This window comes from Panthera onca, chromosome D4 (genome assembly GCF_046562875.1).
Source record: "Panthera onca isolate mPanOnc1 chromosome D4, mPanOnc1 haplotype 2, whole genome shotgun sequence".
Taxonomy (NCBI): Eukaryota; Metazoa; Chordata; class Mammalia; order Carnivora; family Felidae; genus Panthera; species Panthera onca.
The window spans coordinates 41,415,516-41,429,396 of record NC_138351.1 but is presented as its reverse complement, the minus strand read 5'-3'; the positions used below and the strand labels follow the sequence as shown (position 1 = coordinate 41,429,396).

The following is a 13,881-nucleotide window of genomic DNA, read 5'->3' as shown; positions in this document are numbered from 1 at the left end:
TTTTTATTATTATTATTCCCAACCAATCTAAGAAGCACAGCTGGAAAGCAGAAATGTTGAAGGGGGTTAGTGAGGGCAATGATGGAAGAAAGCAACTAAAATTGGTATGCAAAACAATGTAAAGTAATTACTTCACCATGAATAGTGGTCTTCTTGCAAATTATATGTAATAGGAAAGTGTTTCTCTTCTACTTGCAAATATAGGCAAGCATTCTCTATTTATCCTTAAGTGATATGAATGTACATATCTCTAATCTAATAGTTACTCACACGATAGACTTCCAGAGAAGTAAAGAGAGTATGTGCATTTATCTTGGGTGGGAAGATCTGAAAGAGGTCCAGATTTGTTAACAACCTGCATGTATGCGACTGCCGGACAGAATTTCATCTCCCAAAGCTCACCTTACATTTCTCTGTTGAGGCTCTGAGCTATTGTCCTAGATGAAATAACTCAAATCTAAAGAACCATACTTCCGGGGAGGAGAATGTCTCCCACAGTAAGACCAGTCTCCGTGGTTAGAAGTTAGGCTTTCCGAAAAGGAAAAAGGAGGCACTATGCAGAAGAGAGGTGGATGTGAGGAATAAAGAGACAATTTAGAAACCAAGTGAGTCCATATTGGACCCCCAAGAAGTGTATAACTTACTGAGCATCTTTGTCCCCAAACTCATGAAACCTCACATTTAATGTATAGGTTTTTATTTAAAGTAAGTTTTAGGGGTGCCTGGGTGGCTCAGTTGTTTAAGCATCCAACTTTTGAGTTCGGCTCAGGTCATGATCTTGAGGTTTGTGACTTCAAACCACCCATCAGGCCCTGCGCTGATAGTGCGGAACCTGCTTGGGACTCCCTCGCTCCCTGCCTGGCCCCACTCACACACGCTGTTTCTCAAAATAAATAAATAAACTTAAAAAAATAAAGTAAGCTTGGGGCGCCTGGGTGGCTCACTCAGTTAAGCGTCTGACTTGAGCTCAGGTCATGATATCCCAGTTCCTGGGATCAAGCCCCATGTCGGGCTCTGTGCTGACAGCTCAGAGCCTTGAACCTGCTTCAGATTCTGTATCTCCCTCTCTCTCTGCCCCTCCTCCACTCGTGCTTGCGCTCTCTCTCTCTCTCTCTCTCTCTCAAAAAATAAACATTAAAAAAATATATAAAAAATAAATAATATAAAGTAAGCTCTATGCCCAACGTGGGGCTTGAACTCATGACCTGGAGATCTGGAGTTGCATGCTCTACCAAATGAGCACACCCTGCCAAGTGCCCCTAATGTATAGTTTTAACTGTCATGACTCCATTGGAGAAATTAACAACTCTGTAGTTGGAGTTGTTGATGAAGTAAGAACCAGTTCATGAAGGAAAGCTAGGCCTGCCCCTTATTACCCTCTGCTAGTTCTCTAAAGAAGCCCTTGTGAAGAGGTCAGCACTGATGAAGGAGGAATGTGCAGTTAATGAATTCCAGGTTGTGAGCACCCAAAGGAACACAGAAGCGTTGTGGGGGCTCACAGAGAAGCAGTGGTCGGCTCAGAAGCAACCATGAGATAAATCCCTTCCCTTTTAAAAAATATACTTTAGGGGCACCTGGGTGGCGCAGTCGGTTAAGCGTCCGACTTCAGCCAGGTCACGATCTCGCGGTCCGTGAGTTCGAGCCCCGCGTCAGGCTCTGGGCTGATGGCTCGGAGCCTGGAGCCTGTTTCCGATTCTGTGTCTCCCTCTCTCTCTGCCCCTCCCCCGTTCATGCTCTGTCTCTCTCTGTCCCAAAAATAAATAAAACGTTGAAAAAAAAAATTAAAAAAAAAATAATAAAAAAATAAAAAATATGCTTGAGAAAATGTCTCTTAAAGTGGAGTAAAAGTTTGGAAGATACCTATCTATACATATACATATACATACAGATGGATAAATATGTACGTACATCTCTATATGTATATATTCTGAATTTTCTACTCTGTTCAATGGATGTATGTTCCAGTATGACACTGTTTTAAGTATTGTAACTTTGTAGTACATTTTTGAACTGCTAGATCATCTCCTCACTTTCCAAAATTTTATTCGTTATTCTATGCACTTATTAATTTAGATTTGTTAAAAATATTTATCGAACACTTGCTAGATATTGCAGATTCTGGGGATATAAAAGCAAGCAGTATACCCAAAACTCTCTGCTCTCATGGAGCTTACATTTTAGTGAGGGGACACAGGTGAAAAGTGAAACCAACATAATCCCTGCCCACGTGTCACACCCTCATGACACCAAGCATGCTTTCTTGCTTATATATTAAATAAGACTTACACCAAGCAAAAGTAATTCACCTATTTGTCCAGAAAATACCTATTCCTAGAAGATAATGCTGTGAACTAAACAGTTTATTTATCGGGACTAACAGCTTTCTTATAATTTGCCTCAAGACATTCCTCCACACTGTGCCCAACAATCCAGCCACACTAGTAAGTTCCTTGCTAGCAAAACCCACCTTTAAAAATCTTTCTAGAAAAGATTCTTCCTTAATTTCTTCACTGTAAGGCACTACAGAGGTGAGTTTAGGCAATAGCTTTGATCCTTAAATAAGAAAAACTAGACACTAAGAACTTTTGGCATGACTTCAAAAATCTTTTTAAAAATGCTTTAGGGGCGCCTGGGTGGCTCAGCGGGTTGAGTGGTTGAGCGTGTGGCCTCAGCTCAAGTCATGACCTCGCGGTTGATGAGTTCAAGCCCCACATGCGACTTGCTGCTGTAGGCACAGAATCTGCTTCAGATCCTCTGTCTCCCTCTCTCTGCCCCTCCCCTGCTAATGCTCTCTCTCTCTCTCTCTCAAAAATAAGTAAACATTAAAAAATAAAATAAAACACAAATAAATAAATAAATAAAGTAATAAGACACAAATTTGAAGGTTTAGGTATTCTTTAAATTATTATATGGGTGGAAAACAAAAAGTAAAATTAGAATCTGCATTTTTTTCCTGTAAAACAGCCTATTCTGGCTCGGATAAACAAGAGTTATTTTTCAGTCCTAAAATATTCAGCTAATTCTCTAGATTTTTGGCATGCTTCTGAATCATTTTGATAAGAAGTTTAAAAAAAAAAAAGTTAAGTTCCTAATAACATTATTACCTATTGTTGTGTGTTTCCTATTTATTATGTGTACCACTATTTCTTGTCTTTGAATAAAATGGCTCACATTTGTATCTTATCACCTCTGACAACTCTTCTTGATTTCGTTCCATATTCACGTCCCCAATTCAAAACAACTGTTAAGCTTTCTTGTAAATCAAAACTTTGAGTTTGCTCGAATAGCAACCAATTCAAGGCAAAGGCTCATTCCCTCAACTTATGCAAGAAAGTAGAAACAACTAGGCTTTTTTTGATATTCTCCAAATTTTAATTAACTTAAAACATTATTATGATAACTCTTTATGGAATTGAGGATAAAAATAAAATTATTGGTATTTTTCAATGACTGTGAACTTCTTCTGCACCAGTTATCAGTTTAATATTTTTGCTGTGCTCTACATCTGTACTTTGTTGCCCTGATTTGTGATTCCAGTACTGGACCCTCCAATCACTTCTCCTTTGCCAGCAGATGAGATGTTATGATTGATCAGCAGAGGGCAATGGAGTGACACTGCATGGCCACAGCAGCAGGAAGACACTTTTCCTTTGGGCTCTCAACTTCCATTATTATTCTTGAACACAGGAAACCAATACAGGCACTCCAGTTGTACCTTCAGCCTGTGCTCTCTTCTTAAAGCTCCTTTGACAAGGTCCAGCCCACCTACATCCTCTGGCAAAAGCTAGATACTTCTACAGACTGACTCAGTCTGCCAATACTCTCCAGCAATGGTAGATCACCTCTACAGACCCCTGTGGCAAGTTTCTTCACCCCTAGCAGCTTGTGTGGCTGTGCAAGTGGTAGTCATGTCCCCTTTGAAGAGGTCTGAATCTCAGCCTTCGGGGGAGTGAGCGGAGAGCGGAAGGAGGCTCTTTCCTTAGTCATTAGGTTCCCGTATCACTCCTTTTCCTTCAGCATAGAGGTAGTAGCTACATTTTTGTACCTGCTGTTCTGGATCCCTTAGAGTCTTCTCTTATCTCTACCCCTTCCTAGTTAATAATTCTTTTTTTTTAAGTGATAATTTTTTATATTAATTTTCCCTGTTCAAAAAAACTGATGTGGTTTCTGTCTCCTGACCGGTCACTGACTGACATATCTTAGAAATATACTTTTGTTCATGTCCAAGAATTGCTACAGTAATAGTCTCCAAAAAGATTTCATTTCTAGGCTATTAACTTCCCATGCCTTTGTCAATCAGGGACCATCATAATACACTTTGTGGTACAAATCGAAAAGCCTTGGAGTCTCCTTCCTGTTCATAATACGTTTCTATTCAAAAGATAATCATTGATTATATCCTTCTATATTAATTTTCTGTTACACCTCAAGAAAGACTTCTACTGCCTTCTAGTCCCACGTTACTTCATCTTGAGGAAGAGACTTCAGAGAAATACAGCCTTTGAGGCTTGTTGAAAAGGATCTGATCAGTTACTGTAAACAACAAGCATGACAGCAAAAATCTAGAGTGTTATTTCTTAGAACCACATCTCTACTAAAGAAATTTAAGTCACCGTAAATTACTGGAAAACTGTACTAACCAGAAACGACAACATCAGGAGGATACAGCTACAACGTAAGACTTTCAGATTGATAAGATGACTGCATGAAGTACATCACTTCCAGAGAAGGCTCATGAAATCAAATCTGGATGACTGGAAGTACAGATTGCCTTGCTTCCATCAGCAAGCTTGTGTTTGTCATTTACCAAGCCATTTTATTTCCTCTTGGTTGCTTTAAGGTTTGGGATTATTAATTAACTATGATATCTATTAAATCCCTATGCTCAGTAATGCTTCTTGCATTCCTAGTCGCTTCTTGGTAAAAGTCTAACGCTTGGCTACATTTTCCTTGTGATTTGGTTAAAACACAAAACCAAATCAACTTTTGAATTCATATTTGCTTTCCTTAGGGTGCCATTCATTTTCCTTTTATACTGGTTCCTTGTAATAAATTAATTTCCTGGGTAATTGAGTTCAATCACAGTGACTTTAAAAAATTTTTTTTTTAATTTTGTAAATGCTTATTTATTTTTGAGAGAGAGCGCAAGTGGGGGTGAGGGCAGAGGAAGCAGGAGACACACAATCCAAAGTAAGCTTCAGGATCTGAGCTCTGAGCTGTCAGCACAGAGCCTGGTGCAGGGCTCGAACTCATGAACTTCAAGATCATTACCTGAGCTAAAGTCTGATGCTTAACTGACTGAGCCACCCAAGCGCCACACAGAGTGACAGAGTGACATTTTTTAGGGTAACACAATAGGCCAGGCAGCCAGAAATCCCTTATCATATTCCCCTCCAAAGAAACAATACTTGGGGACTGTGTAATAAATAATTTGGCTAGCTTTTGGCCTCAATTCCTAGGAGATAATCTCTAAACCCTTATAATTTCCTGAGTGATATAGGTGTGATGGTGGACCCCCGGTGAGGTGACTCAGATGGGGGTGGCCATGACAGAAAGACCGACCATGTGCTTACAGCATTAGGGTTTTGAGTCATGTGACATCATCTTGACTTCTGGGAAAGAAAGGAAGCCTAGAGATTGAGTTCAACCACACAGGCAATGATTCAATCAATCATGCCTATGTCATAAAACTTCAATAGTAATTCTGGACACTGAAGGTCAGATAAAGTTCCCTGGTTAGTTCTCTGAGTATTTTCACACTTAGTTGCCGGGAGGGCAACACATCCCTGAGAATGATGGAAGCTTCATATCTGGAACTCTCTCGGGCTTCACCCTCTGCATTTCTTCTTTTGGCTGGCTCTCATTTGTAGCCTTTTGCTATAATAAAACTGCAATCATTAGTGTAACAATTTTAGTGAGTTCTGTGAGTCTCTTTAGTAAATTCTCAAACCTGAAGGTGGCCATGGGACCCTCTCAATTTGTAGCCAACTGGTCAGAAGAGAGAGTCACCCTGGAGACCCCCACATTTGTGGCTGGTATCTGGAGTGAAGGCAGCATGTGAAGAGCTGTGCTCTCAAAATTTGCATTTTGACAAACTCACTGTAGGAAGCTTTTGTAGAAGCTAGCCTTTGCAACCAATAGAAATAGAGCTTGGAGAAGATTCAGAAAGAGATGGAGTATATTCCAAGACTGTTTCACTTTTATAGATCTTACGCAAAAGGCACACTACTGTACTTCACCACAAGATCTTTTACTTTAGAGCTACCTAGCTATCTCTTTATTACAAATATCATTTCTCGACACCAGTGACACTTATGTAATATTGCAATGCCATCATATGTAATATGTAATATTGCAACGCCATACAGTAATTATCACCAAGAACATATCATTGGTTGGCCCCTTGCAATTGGTATTAAATTTGTGGCACAAAAACTGACTGCTAGCAACAGAATGGACAGAGATATGTTATCTTGGTTAATTGACAGGATAAGCCTGTCATCTTTCAGGATAAGCCTTGGTATCACCCAGCATTTATTTTAGCCCACAATTTCCCTTCCCAGAACAACAACAAAAATTTACCTAGGGGCTCCTGGGTGGCTGAGTCGGCTGAGCGTCCAACTTCGACTCAGGTCATGATCTCACAGCTCGTGAGTTCGAGCCCCGCGTCAGACTCTGTTCTGACAGCTCAGAGCCTGGAGCCTGCTTCAGATTCTGTGCCTCCCTCTCTCTCTGCCCCAACCCACTCGTATTCTGTCTCTGTCTCTCTCAAAATTAAATAAACACTAAAAAAAATTTTTTTTAATTACCTAAATAATTTAATTCAACAAGGAGGGAAACATATCTGTGATTTGAGTTTAAAAACCTTAAAAACTGGGGGCACCTGGGTAGTTCAGTCAGTAAAGCGGCCGACTTCGGCTCAGGTCATGATCTCGTGGTCCGTGAGTTCGAGCCCCGTGTCAGGCTCTGTGCTGACAGCTCAGAGCCTGGAGCCTGCTTCGAATTCTCTGTTTCCTTCTCTCTCTGCCCCTCCCCTGCTCACATTCTGTCTCTCTCAAAAATAAACATTTTAAAAATTTTTTTAAAAAACTTAAAAACTGAAGGGTTTTTTTTTTTGGACTGCCTTTTTCTATATCCAAACTTTTCATCTTATGCTTTCCAAAAGGCCTGAAAGATAGGACTAATCCTACATGCTAGGGTTCAGAAAATAGTAAAACTAAATAATGTGTCCAAGGCCATGGAACTTCTCCCCTGAGAATTTCATGAGATCAGACAGATGATAGCTCAAAACATAGAGTCATTAGACATAATACTCTTTTCCTGAAGGAGACTGTGTGCTCTGTAAGGGAAATAATATTGTTCTTATATTTTTGCAGATTTCTCCAGGGCCCTTTATATCACGAGAAAGATCTGAAAAACAAATATAGATAACATGAAATCAAATAATTTGTCTAATGCCTAAATATCTGGTTCTGTGGTCTCTTTGTAGTTGAAATGGAATCTATTTTCTTAATTTAGTTAGGATATGTTTACCCAAATTAGATTAGCATCTGTTCGTGTTGCAATGTACAAGTGCAGAACTCCAGAATCTTAAATGCTGCTGTTCAGTCACTGTGCGTCCTGATGACCTTCTACCAAGAACAAGAAAAGTCAGGACTTGTAGAGATTGGAACAACTCCCATCAGAAAACACACTTGGGGTGCCTGGGTGGCTTCGTTGGTTAGGCGTCTGACTCTTGATTTAAGCTTAGGTCCTGATTTTGCGGTTTGTGAGTTCAAGCCCCGCATCAGGCTCTGCGCTGATGGTATGGAGCCTGCTTGGGACTCTCTCTCTCCCTCTCTCTTTGCCCCCCTACCTGCCTGCACTCTCTCTCTCTCTCTCTCAAAATAAATAAACTTAAAAAGAAAAAAAGAAAATACACTCAACCACAACATATCAAGCATGTCATACATCAACATATCAAACATGTCATATATCTGGTTTGATGATATCCCCAAATGACAAGGTTCTTCCCGATTAGCCTGAAGAATGATAAAAGGGGAAACTGGGAATTCAAACTGACATAATTCTCAAGTCCCTGTGTTAACTAATAACAAAGCAATATATTAGCTGCTGGCTGGGGAACATAATGCGAGGGGACAAAAACACTTATTTATCAAAACAGCTAGCCCATCAAGACTCGCTTCAACATTCTTGATTCACTGAGGCCACTAATCCAAAACTCTTATTTCATAAACTTTGCTCTTTCCCAACGAGTTCTTCACCTTGAAAGACCAGTCTAAATCAGCTAGCCCAGGCCCTAAGTCTCTTTACCTTTCCCTAGTTTCCTCATTTTGAGGCACTCCTTAGATTCAGTCATTACGATGTTCTCCCTTAAACAAAAGTAAAGTAAGCTGACTTTTTTTGATCAACAGGTTTTGCGTGTGCATGTGTGTGTGTGTGTGTGTGTGTGTGTGTGTGTGTGTGTTAGAGGAGGTCAACACTTGATACTGGCAATAAACAAGAAAGCAAAAAAATATATTTCACGACAGATAGGCATAAGTGCTATGAAAAAGAAAAAAAAAGCCAAGGAAAGGAAATGCATGTGGGTCGTGGGCAGATGTGGTTGTTCCAACTTTAGATGAGATGATCAAGGAAGTCCTCCCTGAATGGATGCCATTTGATCAAAGACCTGTAGGTGGTGAGAGAGCAAGCATGCAGCTATTTAGGGAGAGAGCATTCCAGAAAGAAGGAATAGCAATTGCAAAGAATATAAAGCAGAAGCTTACCTGGCATGTTGAAGAAGTAAGAAGAAAGCCAGTATGGCTAAAGAGAGTAAATAGAGAGTTGAGATATGAGGAATAATAGAAGGGAAATAAGACCTTTTCTTTAAATGAGATGGGAAACTATTCAGGGGAACTTTAGAATCCATTTATCAAAGAATCACATGAAATGTATAGATTACTTAGGGGATAACTGACATTTTTACAATATTGAGTCTTCTCATCCAAGAATATGTCATATCTCTCCATTTATTCTAGACTTTCTTTTATGTACTTCAGTAAACCTTAATAGCTCTTGTCCTATGAATCTTTGAAATTCTTATTAAGTTTATTACTAGGTTTTAAGGGTTTATTTCTGTTTGGTGTGGATTTTTCTTTTTTTTATTAGAAAAAATTTTTTTAATGTTTTTGTTTATTTTTGAAGGAAAGACAGACAGAGCATGAGCGGGGGAGGAGCAGAGAGAGAGGGAGACAGAATTTGAAGCAGGTTCCAGGCTCTAAGCTGTCAGCACAGAGCCTGACGCAGGGCTTGAACTCACGAACTGTGAGATCATGACCTGAGCTGAAGTCGGACGCTTAACCAACTGAGCCACCCAGGGGCCCCTGGCTTGGATTTTTCTATTGTAAATGAGATTCCCGACCCCCCCCCCCCCATTACATTCTCTAACTGGACCACCTCTCACTCATGACTATTACTCTAAATTCCTAACCTCTATCACACAGATTAGTTTTGCCTATTGTTTGTTCATCCTTATATACATATAATAATATGAATATGTAAATATAATATATAGAGTAACTATTCATTTTTAATATATTCCTCTTATGGTTACCTTAAGATAGTTCAGACTTAATGCCAATGTCCATTTATTTCATTCTCTTGGAATATTTTGGTAATAATTATATTGCCTCTAAATAATGACTGTTTTGACTAAGTTCTATGCCCAATGTGGGGTTTGAACTCACAACTCACAGCTCTGAAATCAACTTAATTCTACCAACTGAGCCAGGAATGCCAGAGAGTTTTTTCTCTTCAGTCTTCGTAGTTATAATTCACTTGTGTTACCTAGTTTACTACCTTGGATAGGATTCTCAGAAAATTTCTGAATAAAAAGGGCAACAACATTTATCTTATTTGTGACATTAATGTGAAATAATTCTTACTTTTACTCCCTTTAATTTTCTTAATGCTTATTTATTTCTTTTTGAGTGAGAGACAGAGCTCAAGCAGGCGAGGGTCAGAGAGAGAGGGGGAGACACAAAATCCGAAGCAGGCTCCAGGCTCCGAGCTAGCTGTCAGCACAGAGCCTGTTGAGGGACTCGAACCCACGAACGGCAAAACCATGACCTGAGCCAAAGTCAGATGCTTAACCAACTGAACCACACAGACACCCCCGACCTTTACTCCCTTTATATAAAATTTTGACGCATTATTAGAAATTATTTTTACATTAAGAAATGATCTTTCTCTTTCTAATTTCCTATTTTTTTAACCGAAAGCCTGTTTTTGCATTGGTAGTGAGCACTATAAGAGGTATTTCTTTTTCATATCGGATGGGTGATGTGCCAATATTGTAACAAGGTTTGAGGGAGCCATGTGTCACCCAGCAGTGTGAACACTCAATCATCATGCGTATAAACTACAAAAGGATCTACAAGTGGTATATGAAACGAGCAAACCAGGGGGATATAATCAAAAGACACCTATATGTTATTTCTCATGGTCCCTTTAAAATGTAGGGGCGCCTGGGTGGCGCAGTCGGTTAAGCGTCCGACTTCAGCCAGGTCACGATCTCGCGGTCCTGTGAGCTCGAGCCCAGCATCGGGCTCTGGGCTGATGGCTCGGAGCCTGGAGCCTGTTTCCGATTCTGTGTCTCCCTCTCTCTCTGCCCCTCCCCCGTTCATGCTCTGTCTCTCTCTGTCCCAAAAATAAATAAAAAACGTTGAAAAAAAAAATAAAAAAAATAAAAATAAAATGTATTCAGTGGGCAGGGTTTATTCCACCCTCCTGAATGAAACTCAAGTTTGACTTTTCTTATCACTCTTAGATAATTGGAAGTCCAGATATCATAGTAAGAGGCAAAAATCTATTTTCGATTCAATAATTTGGATGTCTTATCCAATATATGACTCTATCTATATTAACACTTTAAACTGCATGCAAAGGTTAAGATTTCCCCAACACACAACTTTAAGTAGGGTCTGGTTTCAGGTGGGAAGCTAGCTTTTACAGAGGAAAATGTAGTAAATTTCTTTTCTCATTTACTACCTGGAGGAAGGCGGTAAAAGGGGAGCAGACAATTTATACTTAACTTTTGCTATTGTAAGATGATCTCATACTCTCTGGATCTGGAAAATTTGTGCCTGTCAATTTCCAAAATAAAATATTATACATCATACAGCTCAATAGAATCTTACAAAATGACCACATCCATGTACCTAGAGCCCAGATCAAGAATCTCGATATTGCCACACCCCAGAATTCTTCCTTATACACCTCTCACTCACTATGCTTACTCTGTATTCAACCACTATGCCAACTGCTAGCATATAAGCTAGATTTGCCTTTTTTTTTTTTTTTTCCCATAAATGGAATTATACAGAATGTACTATTTTGTATCTGGTTTCTTTCACTCAGTGTGTGTGAGATTTATCAATCTTATTAAATGATTCAGTAAGCCATTCTTTAATTTACTACGGGATAATACCCCATTGTATGAATCCATTTCACTGTTGACAAACGTTTAGAAAGCTTTCAATTTGGCTAATATGAATAATTCTGCTATGAACATCTCATACATGTCTTTTTTGGCCATCAGTCCACATCACAGTTACTATGTGCATTGGAAAACAACATCAAGGGGAAGGACTTTTAATAATGTTGCTTATTGGGGCACCTGGGTGGCTCACTCGGTTAAGTATCCGATGTCAGCTCAGGTCAGGATCTCACAGTTCGTAGGGTTCGAGCCCCACATCAGGCTCTGCGCTGACAGCTCAGAAATAAACATTAAAAAAATTTTTTTTAATATTGTTGCTTATTCCTGTAAATGTTTCAAAAATTTTTTTTACTGTTTTATTTATTCTTGAGAGAGACAGAGACAGAGACAGAGACAGAGCATGAGCGAGGGAGGAGCAGAGTGAGAGAGGGACACAGAATCTGAAGCAGACTCCAGGCTCTGAGCTGTCAGCACAGAGCCCGATGTGGGGCTCGAACTCACAAGCTGTGAGATCATGACCTGAGCCAAAGTCGGATGTTCAACTGACTGAGCCACCCAGGTGACCCCTATTCCTGTAAATGTTCAAAATTAATTTTATTAGGGGCACCTGTCTGGCTCAGTTGGTACAGTGTGTGTACAACTCATGATCTTGGGGTTGTAGGTTTAAGTCCTACCTTGGGTGTAGACATTAAACATAAAATCTTTAAAAAAATAAAATAAAATAGGGGTGCCTGGATGGCTCAGTTGGTAAAGCATCCAACTCTTGGTTTTGGGTGGGGTCATGATCTCACAGATTTGTGAATTCGAGCCCCACGTAGGGCTCTGTACTGATAGTGTGGAGCCTGCTTGGGATCCTCTCTCTCTCCCTCTGTCTCTGCCCCTATCCCACACGAGCATGCACACTCTCTCTTTCTCAAAATAAAAAAATAAACAAAATAATCTAAAAAATAAAACAAATAATAATAAATAAATAAATAATTTTATCAAGGGGTGCATGGCTGGCTCAGTCTGTAGAGCATGCAACTCTTGATCACAGAGTTATGAGTTTGAGCCCTATGTTGATTGTGTAATGATTACTTAAAAATAAAATTCTTTGGGGGCGCCTGGGTGGCTCAGTCGCTTGAGCCTCCAACTTCGGCTCAGGTCATGATCTCACAGTTAATGAGTTCGAGCCCCACGATGGGCTCTGCGCTGACAGTTCAGAGCCTGGAGCCTGTTTCACATTCTGTGTCTCCCTCTCTCTCTGCCCCTCCCCTGCTCATGCTCTGTCTCTCTCTCCTTCAAAAAGAAATAAACATTAAAAAAAAAAAATTAAAACACCAATCATAATAAACCAGAATGTTTTAAAATTTTTTTTCAAAAATATTAAAAAATTAAAAAAGAAAAAATCTTGGGGCACCTGGGGGGCTCAGTTGGTTAAGCATCTGAATTTATATTTTGGCTCAGGTCATGATCTCAAGGTTTGTAAGTTCAAACCCTACATCGGGCCCTCCGCTATCAGCACAGAGCCTGCTTCAGATCCTCTGCCCCCTCAAAATTAAATAAACATTTCCAAATAATAAAACAAATAATAAACGTTTCAATACCTTTAAAATATATTTAACAATAAATAAAATTAGGGGCACCTGGGTGGCTCAACTGGTTTCGCATCTGACTTCGGCTCAGGTCAAGATCTCACAGTTTGTGAGTCCCAGCCCCACGTCGGGCTCTGTGCTGACAGCTCGGAGCCTGGAGCCTGCTTCGGATTCTGTGTCTCCCTCTCTCTCTGCCCCTCCTCTGCTCACACTCTGTCTCTCTCCCTCTAGGTTAATGAAATATTTAAAAAAATAATAAGTTTAAAAAAAATAATAAACTTAATCAAGTACTTAAAATAAGAAAAGCTTCCCTTTCTTGTGAAAGATGTTGTATTCCTTTTGTTTAATTTATCGTTGTTGTCGTTTGTGAGTGTAGCTGCCACACAGTATTGTGTTAGTATCAGGCACACAGCCTAAGGATTCAACAAGTTTCTACGTTATGCTATGCTCTCCGCTAGTATGTAAGCCTACCATCTGTCACTGTACGATGGTATCACAATATCCATGACTCCATTCCTTATGCTGTTCCTTTTATTCTTGTGACTTACTCATTTCATAACTGGAAGCCTGTACGTCCCATTCCCCTTCACCACTTTTGCCTAAGCCCCCACTCCCTTTCCTCTGGCGACCATCAGTTTGTTCTCTGTGTTTACATGGGCCTCATGACTCACTTCAAAGCTGACCAGCACCTCAGTTGAAATGTGAAGTTTAATGTCTTACCACGTAATCATTTTTCTACTTTACCCTATGAATATGATAAGTTGCATCAATATTTTCTCACGTCGAGCCAGCTGTGTAATTCCGAGACGACTTGATCATCACATTCAA

At 39.8% G+C, this 13,881-nt stretch overlaps 1 non-coding gene across 1 annotated transcript; it reads right to left on the bottom strand.

Annotated features, from left to right (window-relative positions):
- Positions 1-10,310: 10,310 nt before the first annotated feature.
- On the bottom strand, positions 10,311-10,414 carry LOC132663971 (small nucleolar RNA U13). The gene has a single exon (XR_009603358.1). It is a non-coding gene; the product is annotated as a small nucleolar RNA U13 (small nucleolar RNA).
- Between the last annotated feature and the right edge of the window lie 3,467 nt (positions 10,415-13,881).